The sequence below is a fragment of the Megascapheus bottae genome, chromosome 19, assembly GCF_031878675.1.
Source record: "Megascapheus bottae isolate mThoBot1 chromosome 19, mThoBot2.hap1, whole genome shotgun sequence".
NCBI lineage: Eukaryota > Metazoa > Chordata > Mammalia > Rodentia > Geomyidae > Megascapheus > Megascapheus bottae.
The window spans coordinates 38,429,733-38,442,980 of NC_143527.1; the positions used below are offsets into that span (position 1 = coordinate 38,429,733).

The following is a 13,248-nucleotide window of genomic DNA, read 5'->3' on the forward strand; positions in this document are numbered from 1 at the left end:
GCAGTGCCCTGTGCTTTTGGAGGGGTGTGTGTGTGTGTGTGTGTGTGTGTGTGTGTGTGTGTGTGTGTAGAATGACCATGATTCCCTGTGTACCCAGTCAGGCAGAAACAGGGTCCCGCCCTTCTTGACAGACATCTGTTCAAATAGAAATTTCCTGCTTATTGAGGCTTCTGCTCTATTGAAGTAAAGGTCTTGATACAGCCGAACAAGTCAATCATTATAAACCTTGTTAGTGTGACAGCCCCTGTGTATTGTTTAACTAGACATGAAACACAAATACACCAAACCCCTGTAGTAACTGCTTCACGGTGCATAAATCTACCATGCATCATGTCACTTGAAATTTGATGGCAACGTACCAAATGACAGAAAAGACTTCATCCGCATAGGGCCTATGCAAATGAGCTCTGAACAATGAGGTGAGAGGACACAGCCTGTCCTTCCCCTCCCCTCCCCCATGTCTTCCCAGAAAGCATCCCTCAGGGTCATTTCCTAGTGGCAACTGGTGAATTAACCAAATAAATGACCAGTGTTCAGTTCCACATGCAGAGCCAGCTTCAGATGCAGTCGGGGAGATGCGATTGCTCTTCCTGCTCTTTAATAGTCAAGCTGGAATATTGCTCAAAGCAAAAATCTTCTCAGACCCACATCAAGCTGTCTTAATTGCTTTCCTAGCCTTTGTTTCCTTTTTATTCAAATTCAGAGGTGACATAATTTGTACCAGGATAAAGATGCTCATCTAGCATCATTCTTCATCGCCCAAATTTATCACAGTCCTTGCTGAAGAAAATCACACCTTTTCCTCATGGAAAGATCTTAACTAAACCAGTCATACCTGGACTGGGGTTGAATGATGTTGTTGGCCATCATTTTTGAGTCTAGGGATTGCAGATGTCTCCATCCTGCTCTGCTGGATGAATGGTTAGGATCAAGATGTCATTCATGGTACTCATTTCCGGCAGATTAAATCATTTAAAGCGAGCAGTTGGCCATGGGAATTAGCCCATTCTTGCCAGGGTATCTCTGAGAGCAAGAGTAGGGGAGGCTGGACAAGACAGTGGAGGTCCATTCAAAGTTCAGGAGCAGAAGGAGGTGGCTGATATTTGGGAAGGCATGGGACACACAACTTTCTCTCCTACTCTTTCCCTCCCTCCCTCCCTCCCTCCCTCCCTCCCTCCCTCCCTCTCTCTCTCTCTCTCTCTCTCTCTCTCTCTCTCTCTCTCTCTCTCTCTCTCTCTCTGCCTCAGCCAGGCACAACGGCATATACCTACAACACCAGCTACTTGGGAGGCAGTGATGGAAAGGATTGTGACACCAGGGAAAAAGGCTGGAGAGACCGCAGTTCAATAAACAAGTAGATAAGGGGCTGGGAGTTTTGTCTAGTGGTAGAGTGCTTGCCTAGCACGCATGAAGACCTGGGTTCGATTCCTCGGTACCACATACGTAGAAAAAAAGCTGGAAGAGGTACTGAGGCTCAAGTGGTAGAGCTCTAGCTTTGAGAAAGCCCAAGGACAGTGCTCAGGCCCTGAGCTCAAGTGTAGGATTGTTTAAAAAACAAAACAAAACCAAACAAACCAAAAAACCTTAAAAAAGCCAAGCAGATAAACAAATTCATAATGTAAGCTAAAAGGCATTGGTAGCATGGAGGCCAACCTTGAGCAGAAAGCATGAGTCCCTATCTAAAATATAATTAAGCTAACAAAGGGCTGTGGCTCCACTGAGAACTCTTGCTGAATAAGTATAAGGTCATTGTTTCAACCTATTACGGCTGAACAGAGAGGCAGAACCCCAAACCCAAATAAATCCACAAAGACATGTGTATGCGCACATGCATACCTAGGTAGTAATATATTTGTATGTAATTTATGCATAATAATTGTAGCTACTATTTTCAAGTGATTTCTTATGTTCTAGAAGCTTTACAACACATGGTACTGTTTTGTACAGAAGAAAATGTTCAAGGGAGATCATAAGATCTTTCCAGACTCAACCTAGCTAAGAAATGAGGAAAGTCGGAACAGGAATCTGGCTGCCTCTGGCTGCTTCAGGTCTTGTGCACTATGGTATCTCCATGCATCTCCATCTTGTTCATGACCTTGCTTGGGATCTTGTATGATGCTCGGCCTCTATAGAGCAATTACTAATGGATGATTTAATAGAATGACAGCATTGCTAATGCCCACAAAAGGAGTATTCCATGGTGGGTGTGACAGTTCATGTCTATCAGTGTAGTTGTTCAGGAGATGAGGGTAGGAAGATGGCTGTTCAAGGTTGGCCTGAATGAACTTGGCATAAGACCCTATCTGACAAACTGAAATCCAGAGTACTGGCAATGTGACTCAAAGGACCTGTCTAGTAAGTATGAAACCCTGAGTTCAATGCCTAGTACTGGAAAAAAATACTGTTTTAAAATGATAATATCATGGAATCAAATTTGTTTTCTCTGAGATTTCTTTTTTTTTGCCAGTCCTGGGCTTGAGCTCAGGGTCTGAGCAATGTCCTTGGGCTTTCTCAAGGCTAGAGCTCTACCACTTGAGCCTCAGCACCACTTCCGGCTTTTTTCTATGTATGTGGTACCAAGGAATCGAACCCGGGTCTTCATGCATGCTAGGCAAGCACTTTAACCACTAGGCCAAACTCCCAGCCCTCTCTGAGATTTCTTTTGCAGAGTTAGGTGCAGGATTCTCTTTTCTCCCCAGGTCATGATTCTGCTTTCTTTTTTCTTTTCTGCTTCTTTGACAAACAGGTTGGTTTTTGGGAGAGATGCCAGTGTTTTGACGGTACTGGTTGGAGTTACAGAACTACCAGTGTCTGCATTGCACCCAGGAGCTAGGCTGCTATGGGTGTCCTGCACAGCTGGCCTGTCCGAGCGAGGCTCTGCCCTGAGGGAGACAGGGAACAGCGTGTGCTCCTTGTGCAGGCCGGGAGAGACGGCCTAGTATCTCTCATTAGAAGATCGCTCTAATTAACAGGCCTTAGGATGAAGTTATGTGTGTGCTGCACTTTTGAACTCATTACGGAGTTGATTGAATCATGTCAAAGTGCTGTTTGTTCAGCAGGTGTGCTCAGAAGGGGCCGTGGGTATGAAATGTCAGTCTGGCTTCATCATTCCCTCTCCCTCTACTGCTGTGCTCCACCACCAGTTTGGAACCCCTGTTGCAACTTGTTTGTTGAGCCTTTGGGACTCAGGTATCCAACAATCAACACCTAACTGGATGGAATTTCCATTTGCAGGACAGTTTCCTGCCAACCTGCTAACGATGGAAGGCAGGCCATGAAAGCACATTAGGTTGGGAGGACCAGGACCTGGGAAAATCTTTCCAAGGCTGTAGAGGGAAAGTGACCCTGGGTGCTCCCCCATGGTCTTGGGTGCTTGCCACTATTTGGACTGGACTTCCAATATCATGTGAAATCTCAACTCTGGCAAGGGGACGTTGGGAACAGGACATGACAATGAGGATGGTGGTGCGCGGGGCTCATCTTAGAGACAGTATCTTAGGGCCCGTATCTTAGAGACAGCAGAATTGGTTACCTTTGGTTTGGAGGTGAGAAGTGTTTCAGGAAGGCAGATGGGATCAAGGTTGGCTCCTCCTGAGTGCTGTGAGGAGAATCTGGCCTCTCCCTCCCTCTGTGCTTCCGGTGGTTTGCTGGGAAGGAAGCGTCAGTGCTGCTCCCTGACTTGCTGTGGATGTACATAGCGTCTGCTTTCATCTTCCAGGGAGCTTTGCCCTAGGATGTCTGTGTTAAGGTACCGTGTAAGGACCCATCAGGTTGGATTAGGGCCCAAACTGGTGACCAGTAGGGTAATATTCTGAGGTGCTGGAGTTGGGACTCACTGGAATTTTTTTTAAGGGGCTGCAAATCAAGACATCAAATATGAATAATGTAAAAGAGAGAAAATCTTCTGAGAGAGAAAAACAGTGCAGAGTTTGTTTCTAGGGATCTTCACCCCATACCTTGGCGACATGTTCCTGATATCTGGGGATGGCTCTTCTGATGATGTCCTCTGTTCACTTACAACTTGAAAATGAACACAGTGTTCCTTGCAGCCCAGAACTGGGACCTCGAGTCTTTCTCCAAGGGTCTTGGTTGTCAGCTTGTGCCATGCAAGTGCCACCTATGCCAGGAGTATTTGCATGTAGCTAGGTAGTTAAAGCTGATCAACTATCAGGTTTTCTTTTGAATCACTTGATAGCTGATGAAACCAAATACAGAATACATACAGTTCACTTCTCTAGCTGTCTGTCTGTCATCTATCCATCTAGATCTGTCATCTACTTATCTTCTATCTATATATCAGTCTACCCAGTGTCACCAGCTTCAATCTAGAAAATTCTGTTATCTGACTAATATTTCAGTATTCAAAAATATTGTGGGAGAAGTTACCAACACTTTATCAAAAGAAAGAGAATAGTTGCCATTATATTGTTAGTGATTATATTGTTAGCAATGATTCAGGAACACTTTTGTTTCTGTTCATGAATCGATTGCTTACTAATTTAACCTAACTTTTTTTTTTTTTACTATTTTTGGGATTTGGGGCACTGTTCACTTAAAGTATTTTTTATAAATATTCATAAGTATTTAACCAGAATACTTTTTTATTCTTTTGGAGTATAACTTGATCCTTAAGAGTTGATCCTGCCTTTCACAATTATCTTGGCTTCATGATTATTCCAGTTAGTCAGTGTCTGTCTGTCCTTCTTCCCTGATAGCCACCAATTAAGAATAATGTACTATTGCTTCATTATATTACCTATTAATAATTACTACTCCTGGCTGGACCTGGTAACTCACATCTGCAATCGCAACTACATGGGAGGCTGACCCAGGAGGATCTTATAGGTTCCAGGCAAAAGCCCCTTGCTTAAAAAAATACCACCCCCCCCCAAAAAAAAACCTCTAAGGAAAAACAAGACTATAGGGCATGGAAAAACAGGGCTAGAGGGCATGGTTGAAGTGTTACAGCATACTTGCCTAGCATGTCCAAAATACTGGATTCATTTGCCAGTACTGGGGAAAAAATAGTCACATTTTTTTCCTAAGTTATGAACACATTTTTATTTTGTTCCTCTGGCAGCAACAGAATGCGTTTAAACTCTAGTTCCTGGTTGAATATCTGTGAATGGGCCCTGACTCCGTTCCTGTGATAAACACACTGGAAGCAGGGTCAAAAGGGTCAAAATGAATGCATTTGCTTCCAGGGGATGTGAGTCAAACAACTTCCTGATCCTGCTAGGTAAGACTCTTTATTTAAAGATGAGTTTGAGATGTTTACTTTGGTTTCTATGTCAAATCACAGTAAAATCTGTCTTTATTTGTGTAATAATAAATAAGAATCATTTTTACTATATTAAAAATGGTAAATTGTGGTTGTAATTAAATCAGGTCAATGATAACCTAAAGGTTTCTATACAGAAACTCTTTCTTCATGCTAAGTTAAAGAAATGACTCATTTTTATTTCAAGTGTCGGACTCCCCCTCCCCCTTCCCCACCTTGAAATTGTTACATTATAGGACCTGGGGGTGAGGGTGAGAAGACATTCCCAATTGGACTGGTTGTATTTTGTTTTTTTGGAAAAGAAGTGACTTAATGCTCAATGTGCTAGTCTTTATTACTTTGTGTTTGTAGTTTCATGGGATTCAGGGTGGGGTGAGGGAGTGGGAAGATGGAGATTGAACACAGGTCTTTACTCTCAGGTCCTTTAGTGCCCACGCTGGCTTTGAACCTTGATCCTCAGATCTCAGCCTCCTGAGTAGCTAGGATTACAGGCGTGAGCCACAGCCTGGCTCACAGGGTTTTACTCTTGCTAATAAGTTCTGGACTACTTGAGCTCTGTCCTAAGTCCTTTTGCTTTAGTTTATTTTCAGAAAAGGTCTTAGTGTTTTTGTTTGTGCTGATCTCAGATGATCCTCCTATGTCTCCCCTGAGTAACTGGAATTAGTTAGGTCCCACCCATAGTCTGGCCTCCTCCTCCATCTTTTTATTTTATTCAAGGATAGCACATGCTAGTCTTGAATTTATGGTCCTCTTGTCTCTTCATCTGGGTGCTGAGATTGCAGGTGTGTGTCACTACAGATGGTCCCTGGCCGAAGGTTCCAAGGCTTCAGGAATGTCTTGTGCATCTGCTAGTTGAGGACTGCATGGATTGCAAGGAAGCAGACGATCTGGTTGGAGGCTTGAGTGGAAAGAGAGTCATTCTGAGTCTTCCCACATGGTTCATGTGTTTTCTCCAACCTTCAGAAGACTGGTGAGCTGCATTCCTTACCATCTTCTGAATTCCTTTCTCATCTTTCTTCAAGTTGGAGACTTGAGTATATTTGACATACTTGATGAGAATAGTTTTGAAAAAGTAAAGTTGATGGTAACTGAAAACCTTTCCACTGCATAATTCTCAGTGGTGATAGCTCATTGCTCATGAGTATTCATATTATTTTTTTTAATCCTCTAATTCTTGCCCTGGAAGTACTATCAAGGCAGTCAATTTTGCTTGACATTGTATAACTCATGGAACTTTCAAGCAATTCCTCATGGAACTATCAAGTGATTCCTAACAATTTAATTTGATAAGTAGGTACATTTTAAAAAATGGATGAAATTTGAGCTACAATCCCAAATTATACCTTCACAATGAAAGGGTAACAAAGAAGTGAATGTTGAGACATTTGAGCAAAAGCAATTTTGAGGAAAAAAAGTATCCTTTTTCCTTTTGTTCATCCAAAAAAACATTTATTGACTACCATTAACCTCTGAGGGAGGTGACAGGATAAGGTGATAACAAATGGAACTCTTAGCCTTCCAAAACTTACCTCATGAAAAAGGTGGATACTAAATAAATAACTACTGTCATGGGTGCTGAAGGAAAATATATGAGATAATATAAGTACCTGAACAGGCCAACTTGTTACAGAAGTTCTCAGCCTGTGGATCAGAGTAGAATTCTCCAAGAAAGCAATTTCGAGTGATTCGAAGGAAACATTGAAATTAGCTGGCAAAGAAGGTAGGTTAAAATGCCATGGGGTATGTACAAAGGTCTTGAGGTGAGTAGGGAAATGTATGCTTGAACAACATGGAGAGGCCAATGTGGCTGGATCTTGGAAGAGAGAAGTAGAGGGCTATCTTATGAAGCTGGGCAGATCATCTAGAGTCTTCAGAGTTAGATTTTGTATCTTGTACAGATGATCTTAGCTATTGAATCATTGGTCTTTGGCACATAGCCAGCAGGCCTTCTATGGGGTTAGTCATGCGTCTGCTGCTGCTGATTTGGCCAGATGTCTCACATTTTCTACAGGTGAGCACTCGGCATCATTCATCACAGTCTGTGGTCTGGAACGCAGAAGCCTGTGTGACTAAATCAGTGACCTTCCATGCCCCCTTGTGTCCTCCTGGCTTCAACCAATGGGAAGCACCAGCCATAGATTGGAAGGCAAAGGCAAAGTGATGTGTACTATCTTCCCTTAGCTCCCCACCACAGTGCTTAGGGGTGATCACAGGTCTGTTAGTGGCCTACATGTGTTTCAAACCTTCGGTGTCTTTGTACCTCAAAGCACCTTTCCTGTGTTTGAAAAGGGCTCCCTTTTAAAACTTCCCATTTGAATATTCACTCTATTATCCGCTGGGAGTTTGACCAATGCTGTTTGCCTTAATGTAATAATTGCTATTGTTCATGCCACAGTGATTTCTATGGAGGCAAAATATTGTTTTTTTTTTTTTCTTAAAACCTAAAGCCCTGTTAAAATGTCACACGGGTACAAAACAGAGTTGAGGATTTTGTGGTAATTTCAAGAGAATGGTTGTCCTCTACAGGCTTTAGGTGGGAACTGCATGAACACATACATGTGTTCTGTGAGTTGTCAGGGATGGGGTGTAGAGAATGAATGTAGAGTAAGAGAGGACGGGGTATGATGGGGCTGTTGCTTCATGCTATTGAGATCATGATACCTTGGATGGTGGTGATGGAGTACCAGATGGATGGCTTGTACTACATAATAGCAAACTGATTAGGTGGAAAAGATAGATCAAAAGTAGAAACAAACATGGAAGGTGGCCAGTCGCCTAGGTTTTTGTACTAAAAAGACAGTATCATCATGAATTAGTTGTATGAAGAGGTCTTACTGTGATATTTGCCTACATGCATACTCTGTATTTTAGTCAAATTTATCCTGTCTCAATCCCTCTTAGCCTCCTTTATGCCCTCCTTTTCTGGTTGGACTTCAGAGTACATTTTTTTTTAAAAATTAAAACCTTTTTTGTGCTGGTACTGAGACTTGAACTCTGAGCCTGAGTACTGGGACTTAGTTTTTTTTAAATTTATTATAAAGATGATGTGCAGAGGGGTTATAGTTACATCGTATTTCTCATCTGAGAAACAAGGAAGAGAAGATGAAAAGATGGCAGTTTCTTTCCCAGTCCTTCCTTAGAGATTAAAGGGTCCAGAATACTTGTGAGCTATAGATCAAGCTGAGTAATCTGGGAATGCCTGTCCAGTGAGTCAACTAAGGTCATGGCAGATGGTTCTTTGTCTTCTGTTAGCCTAGAGCAGTCAAGATGGTACATCTCAGAGGCATTTCAGATATCACAAGCCATGACCTAACTTCATGGATTGCTGTTGAAAGCCAGAAGAGATAACCTGGTCCTGGAAAGGTCTAGCCTGCTGCAGATGCAATGAAGTTTTTTGCTTTCAAAACAAGAATGAATAAGGGATTTTTATCTGAGCTTGGCAGTGATTGAGCTTTGAAGAAAAGTCTGGATCTCTAGGGCCACCTTGGAAGAAGGGATTCTGACACTTTATAGTAAGTAGTATCTCATGAACATTTATCCTTAAAGAGGGGTGGCCATAATCTACCTTACTGTATTTTTGATAATGATGTGGATGAGAAGATGGAAAACATACATTTTTTTTTAAAGAAACGGAAGTACCATTGTAAGAAAAGAGAACTTATTTGGGAGCTGCAGGTACTTTTGGTGTGTATCATAGGGTGGGCTCATTGAAAGCAAATTCTAGATGACATTGGGTGGTCTTGGGATGGGAGCCTGTGGAAGGAAGGAAATGGTACTGGGCAGTGGGTATAGTGGAACTATGAAGTCATGTCTGTGGGGGCCTTAGCCAGCTTAATAGTTATGGTAGTGAACCTTTAGAGTTGTCCTGAGAGGAGCCACAAACCAAGCCATTATAATCCAGACACAACTCATCAGATACTGGCCAGTCTAAAAAGTGGGTGTAATCTTGTTGAGGCTGTAGCTGGGACAGTTCACGCAGAATCCTATAGCCGAGAGAGTGGCTAACATCAGCACCCCTCAGAAGGTGACTGAAGCCCTTCCTTCATAAAAGGATCTGGGAGACCTAACACAGTGATCTCTACATTGCATTCCTTGTGCTATCTTGAGCTATTTTCATTGTAAATGTTCTGGAAACAACCCCCAAGACTGCAGTGGACACCTATCTACCCATATGCAAACTCAGAAAATCTGGATGAACTGGAGCCCCTATTGATAGCTGGTCTGAGGAGGGCTGCAATGGATCCAGCCTCCCTTCTCTACTGTGTAGATCCTCCTCACCTGTTGATTATAATTCTGTTGTAACAAGTAATCCAATAATAATGACTCAGATCTTCGTTTCTGAAGGACCTTAGTGGTTGATCATTGTGGTTCCTCTGGGTAAGGCTACTGTGTTTATCAATACGCATAAAAATAAGAGAATAGATACTAAAATGGTCCACCTGAATGTCAAACACATTCATTCATCCTTAATTGTATAACAGCTGGACACCAGTGGTAGCATATGCTTGTAATCCTAGCTACTCATGAGTGTGAGATCTGAGGATTGTTTCGGATTCAGTATGGGCAGAAAATTCTCTAAGACCCTTACTGATTTTTTTTTTTGCCAGTTGTGGGCTTGAGCTCAGGGCCTGAGCACTGTCCTTGAGTTTTATCAAGGCTAGAACGCTTACCACTTGAGCCACAGCACCAATCTGACTTTTTCTATGTATGTGGTACTGAGGAATTGAACCCAGGTCTTTGTGCATGTTAGGCAAGCACTCTACCTCTAGGCCAAACTCCCAGCCTGAGACTCTTACCCAAGCCTGAATAGAAGTATAGCTGTGGCTCAAGTGATAGAGCAGTAGTCTTTTGTGAATAAGCTAAAGGACAGTGTCCAGGCCCTGAATTCATAGCCCCAGCATAAACACACACACACACACACACACACACACACACACACACACACACACACACACACACACACACACACACACACACACACACACACACACACACACACACACACACACACACACACACACACACACACACACACACACACACACACACACACACACACACACACACACACACACACACACGACAGCAGCCCTTTATTGTCTTGATAGTCAGGGCAAGTCTCCCCTGGAAGACCTCATGCCTGCTGGTCCCTTAGTATAGGAATGCTAACGTGCCCAGGTGGAAGCTGTACTTTATTGACTGTCAAGATTCTTTAAGTTTGGGGAAGTTCTTATTTCTGCATTTTTTTATTGCCTCTGATTTCTCAGATGTATTTCTTCTTTCTTTGTTATTGTTAAGCTTTTGCCACTGTGAGGGATACAGTGACATACTGCCTCCGTTAGGCTCAACTTCTATTTTCCAGTAGCTCTCAAGAATACCATCACATTATGATCCTATTAAGGGATTAGCCCATAGATTAAGTTGGAACTGTCACTTTGCCATAGTCAGCCAGCATCCAAGCCTTTAACGCATGAGCCTTTTGGGGGAGACCGTTTATATCCAAATCAATATTCTTCCTTAAGCACCTCTATAGTGTTTAAAAAACTGGCCAACTCTATAGCTTATAAAAAGGCGTCTCATTCTTGCCTAATTTTTCAATTCTCTGAGTTCTAGTAAATTTTACTAATTTATTGATTACTTGTATTTTTTCTTCACCTACAGATCTGTGACTTCCCAGGCCCCCTCCAAAAATCTAATATTTGAAAGTTTTTATTCATGCATATTTATGAATACTCAGACACTGTGTGTGTGTGTGTGTGTGTGTGTGTGTGTGTGTGTGTGTGTGTGTGTGTGTGTGTGTGTGTGTATACGTGTGTGTGTATGCATGTGTGCCAATTCTGGGGCTTGAGCATTGTCCTTGGGCTTTCTCAAGACTAGAGCTCTACTACTTAAACCACAGCACCACTTCTGCTTTTTTCTATGCATATGGTACAGAGGAATTGAACCCGGGTCTTTGTGCATGAGAGGCAAGCACTCTAATACCAGGCCAAACTCCCAGTCCTCAGACACTGTTTTTAAGCAAACTCCCCCCATGCCCCCAACAACCAACAATCACAAACCAAAACACAGAAGCAACCCCCATGCCACCAACCCCCCCCCCAAACTCTTGGCTGAATAGAGATAAGAGAGTAAGTTGAGTGTAGTTTATTTGGGGTTGCCAACAGCTCCTCAGCAAGGATTCAAGCCAATCTGATGGGATGTTTGTGAATAGAAGAAAGAAACTTTCAAAGGAAGTTGTTTAGTTATTTTAATGAGTCTTAAACACACTGAATTAAATGAGAATTCATCTGATTGAAATGAGTGACACTAATAGGTGAAGAGGAGATCGGTAGGCTGTGCACTGTACTTAGGAAAGTTCACGTTTTCTTCAATTTACTTCTGATGTTTTAGCCCTTCTTCCTGTGTACTCCAGGAGCAGATTTCTAAAAATACTATTTATTGAAACAACACAGTGGATTAGGAGGGTCTCTGTGAATTGGGGTTTGCTTTGGAGGTGTTTTGTTCTGAGTTAGATCAGTAGCTTATGATGTGACATCGTGTGTGTTGCTCAAGTTCGAGGTGACTTGCATCGGTAACGAGGGACAAAGAAGGTTTGTGGGAAGGAATGCAAGCGATCATTTTTTTTTTGTCAGCCATGAGGCTTGAACTGTGGGCCTGGGTGCTGTCCCTGAGCTCTTCAGCTCCAGGATACCACCCTATCCCTTGAGCCATAGCCCCAGTTCAAGTGACCATTTTGTATGCTGATCTTTGGTATGTGCGGATTCACCCTAGGATGAACCAAAAACATTAAAAATCAAATCATGACCAGTATTGAGACTCTTTAGGCTTTTCTGTCTTTTCTATGTCATTCCCCAAATAATACACAACAATTTACACAGTTATACATAGCACCTTTCCACTGTATTAGTTGTATTAGGTATGATAGAGTCTAGAGATGATTTAAAGTACACAGGCACTTAAATGCTATTCCATATTATAGAAAGGACTTGAGCATCCATAGAATTTGGTATCTTCAGGAATTCTGGAACCAATCCCCTTTGGATTCTAAGGGATAATTTTATTGTTTTACTGGACTACAGAAAAGGTTCTCCCAGGGCCAGTTAGCCATCGACCAAGGCTTATCTTCGGAGGTGGCTATATAGGAGATAGTGTGAATGCAGATCAAGTCTCAGCCTACCATGTATCTATCTCTGGCAGAATACAGAAACCATAAGACTCTCCTGAATCTGAACACCACCATGTACATGTGAGGAAGTATCTCAACAATGACTTAGGAAGACGGATGACCGTCATATGACCCTGGAGAAAGAGGCATCCCCACCCAGCTGGAGGAGGAGGAATGAGCCAGAAAGATCAGGTTTATTTATTAAAACTATTGTGAACACCTGAGTTAGTAGACAGAGATTAATGTCCACTCTAACCACATTTCCTGGGGCCAAACATCTTAGATCATTATGTCATCATGAGGAGCCATAGTTTTACTTAATTACATTTGTTCATTTACTATAATTTGATCATATTTCCTATGAGCATACATTTAAATAATTATTCAGCTAAAACAATGTTTTTAGAGTTAGCCTGGCAAAAGGGGCTTGGAATCAGAAGACTGTGGTGATGTACGAAGCATGTGGCAGGACTTAGCTAGAGTGATTATATTTAATGGTGAGTGGAGTTGTGTATTATAAAATATTTCTTAAAATGATGACCTTAATACAAAGTACCACTAACATCTAGTCAAAGGACAGTGGATCCCAAATTTTACAAGGGGTCTGTACAGTTTCACTTTGAATTTTTGTATAAATATGTATGAGATTTTAGCCCATATATGAAGTTTATTGTTTTAATGCCTGGATGGGGACTTGAGCTCAGGACCTTGTATTCTTAGCTTGGTTTTCTCTGTTTTACCATTTTCAGCTCTTTGCTGGATAATGGGAGAGAAGAGATTTGTGGATGTGTCTGCTCAAGTT

The 13,248-nt window shown here is 42.1% G+C and overlaps 1 long non-coding RNA gene across 1 annotated transcript in view; it reads left to right on the plus strand.

Annotated features, from left to right (window-relative positions):
• Positions 1–5,030: 5,030 nt before the first annotated feature.
• The window catches only part of LOC150049870 (uncharacterized), a 206,279-nt gene continuing 198,061 nt past the window's right edge, over positions 5,031–13,248 (plus strand). The window contains exons 1-2 of the long non-coding RNA XR_016538895.1: positions 5,031–5,239; positions 6,080–6,251. This is a non-coding gene — a long non-coding RNA (uncharacterized LOC150049870). The remainder of the gene's footprint in view (positions 5,240–6,079; positions 6,252–13,248) is intronic.